The 3148-nt window shown below is 43.3% G+C and overlaps 1 pseudogene; it reads left to right on the plus strand.

Moving 5' to 3' along the window:
• The first annotated feature begins 750 nt into the window (after window positions 1-750).
• On the plus strand, window positions 751-1921 carry LOC110138551 (glyceraldehyde-3-phosphate dehydrogenase pseudogene; annotated as a pseudogene).
• The last annotated feature ends 1227 nt before the right edge of the window (window positions 1922-3148 follow it).

Below are 3148 nucleotides of genomic sequence, written 5' to 3' on the forward strand. Positions count from 1 at the left end.
CAGTGGTCTATTACTCTGAAACAAAATGTGTTCTAGTGGGGAGAAGAAGAGATTTTATATTTTTTGAAGCTGCATTTGATGGTTAGGCCAAAGCCTTCCATAGACAGATGTTAAGTATTCCTGCCTTAACCTTGTGTAGTCAAGTGTATAAGTTGTTTTGAAATTGATTATCTTCAAACTTCAATACACACAATACCCTTCAAGTTTCTTTCAATTTACTTTAGCAATTATGGCTATCTTGATTAACTCAATCATGTCCATCGTAAATGGAAAGATGATTTGAACTGTAGGAAGCCCTGGAAGTTCCATTTAAAAAGTCAATAGTTTTTTTGTTTAAGTAAACTATTGCAACTCTCTGATAGCAAATGAACAATGTCATAGAGGACTTGATATTTTTCATTAGCCACATTAGAAGTTTGGGAGTAAAATGTGGGTGTTGCCATTTAATATATTACCTTGAACATTAAAATCTGCCTAAACTTTAATTCTGTGATCTCTTAGAAGTTGGTTATAATTTGCTTTGTGACTCAGGGACTCAAACAGGGGCTCTGTAAAACCTAGAGGAATAGGATGTGGAGGGAGGCTCAAGAGGGAAGGGACATAGGTATACCTATGGCTGATTCATATTGGTGTTTGGCAGAAGCCAACACAATACTGTAAAAAATTCCCCTTCAATTAAAAATCAATAAATTTGGCTCTCTGCTCCTGCCCGTTTGACAGATAGCCGTAACTTTCATGCTGTGCCAGCCGCATCTCTGAGACAAGATGGTGAAGGTCGGAGGGAATGGATTCGGCCACATTGGGCGCCTGGTCACCAGGGCTGCTTTTAGTTCTGGCAAACTGGACATCGTCGCCATCAATGACCCCTTCATTGACCTTCACTACATGGTCTACATGTTCCAGTATGATTCCACCCACTGCAAGTTCCACGGCACAGTCAAGGCGGAGAATGGGAAGCTCGTCATCCATGGAAAGGCCATCACCATCTTCCAGGAGCGAGATCCCGCCAACATCAAGTGGGGTGATGCTGGTGCTGAGTACGTGGTGGGGTCCACTGGGGTCTTCACTACCATGGAGAAGGCTGGGGCTCACTTGAAGGGTGGCGCCAAGAGGGTCATCATCTCTGCGCCTTCTGCCGATGCCCCCATGTTTGTGATGGGCGTGAACCACGAGAAGTATAACAACACCCTCAAGATTGTCAGCAATGCCTCCTGCACCACCAACTGCTTGGCACCCCTGGCCAAGGTCATTCATGACCACTTCAGCATCATGGAGGGACTCATGACCACCGTCCACGCTATCACTGCCACCCAGAAGACCGTGGATGGCCCCTCCGGGAAGCTGTGGCGTGATGGCCGAGGGGCTGCCCAGAACATCATCCCTGCTTCTACTGGCACTGCCAAGGCTGTGGGCAAGGTCATCCCTGAGCTCAACAGGAAGCTCACTGGCATGGCCTTCCGCGTGCCCACCCCCAACGTGTCCATTGTGGATCTGATGTGCCACCTGGAGAAACTTGCCAAGTATGATGAGATCAAGAAGGTGGGGAAGCAGGCGTCAAAGGGCCCTCTGAAGGGCATTCTAGGCTACACTGAGGACCAGGTTGTCTCCTGCGACTTCAACAGTGACACTCACTCTTCTACCTTCGATGCTGGAGCTGGCACTGCCCTCAATGACCACTTTGTCAAGCTCATTTCCTGGTAGGACAATGAATTCGGCTACAGCAACAGGGTGGTGGACCTCATGGTCCACGTGGCCTCCAAGGAGTAAGGTCCCTGGACCCCCAGCCCCAGCAGGAGCACGAGAGGAAGAGAGAGTTCCTCAGCTGCTGGGGAGTCCTTGCCCCACCTCGATCCTCCACCACACTGAGAATCTCCCGACCTCCACAGTTTCCATCCTCAAGGCCCCAAGGAAGGGGAGGGGCTTAGGGAACCCTGCCTTCTTGTGTACCATCAATAAAAGTACCCTATACCCCCCCCAAAAATATATATATATATATAAATTTAATTATAAAACAAAGAAAAAAGAATTTGGTTATGAATATTAGGTGAAAATTAACTTATATTTAAAGTTAAGTAACTGAATGAGTTCTTATTTATATATGCAGTTTTTATTTTTTTTTGCAATTGTGTGAAAAAATCTCAAGTGTTTAGTAAAATACCTAAGCCATTAAAAGAGGAGAGCTAAGATAACTGCAAAAGTCTAGGGAGTTATCTGACCTCTGTCATTTATGAGAAGTTACAAAAGAGGCAGGTTAGGTATCCTCTTGCATTCTCTTTGATATTCATTTTCCCTGAGGATTGTCATCTCCAGGCAGCTAGGTGACATCAGCTAATTAACAGTACAGGACCTTCAGAGACTTCAGCCAGGTAAACAGTTTTCACCAGCCCAGTTTTACTGCTGTTTCATACCAATCTCATGCTTTCATAATGAGCTCTCTGTCATAGAGCCAAGACATTATATTCAGAAGGAATCCTGAGAGTTTGAAATTGCCTTCCTATGTCATCCTACCAGCTAGACACATTGCTGATCTTCAGTACCCTGTGAAAGTATTTGAAGTTATCAAGAGAAAGCATCTTTTTGCTTAAGAAAAACTTAAGGATATTCCAGCACTGATAGAGTCAACTTATATACTCATTTTGAACAACCTGAGTCCTTAGTCTACATACCCAGGTTCCAATGCCCGGTACTGTATTAAAGGCAGGAACTTGGAAATGAGGTAGAGAACGAGCTTGGTACACTCACATAAGGTGAATAAAACTGAGAGGACTGGAACTGGATCTCTGTGGTACCTAAGGAATTGGTAAGTCAGCTTGTTTTCAGTTGCAAGTGTTCTTTAAAGGTTACATTGAGTAACATACATGTCAGCTGGCAAAAGAAACAGAAATTCCTATAGAAATTCACCAACTTTAAGAGCTAAACTTAACTGTTTCTTATGGAAGCCAACATTTTATTCCTAGACATTTCATCCTATTGTAGTATATTCATTATGTCTCAGTATGTATATATGGAAAGATTTAAATACAAGATTTTTGGCTGTAATAAAACATGTCCTTCAGTAATTGAATAATAGCATATATGTGAATGTGAAAACATTAGACTATACACTTTCATTTTTTCCTCAGCTCCTTATTTTCTCTGAAATTACAGA

Source organism: Odocoileus virginianus, chromosome 27, assembly GCF_023699985.2.
Source record: "Odocoileus virginianus isolate 20LAN1187 ecotype Illinois chromosome 27, Ovbor_1.2, whole genome shotgun sequence".
NCBI classification, from domain to species: Eukaryota; Metazoa; Chordata; class Mammalia; order Artiodactyla; family Cervidae; genus Odocoileus; species Odocoileus virginianus.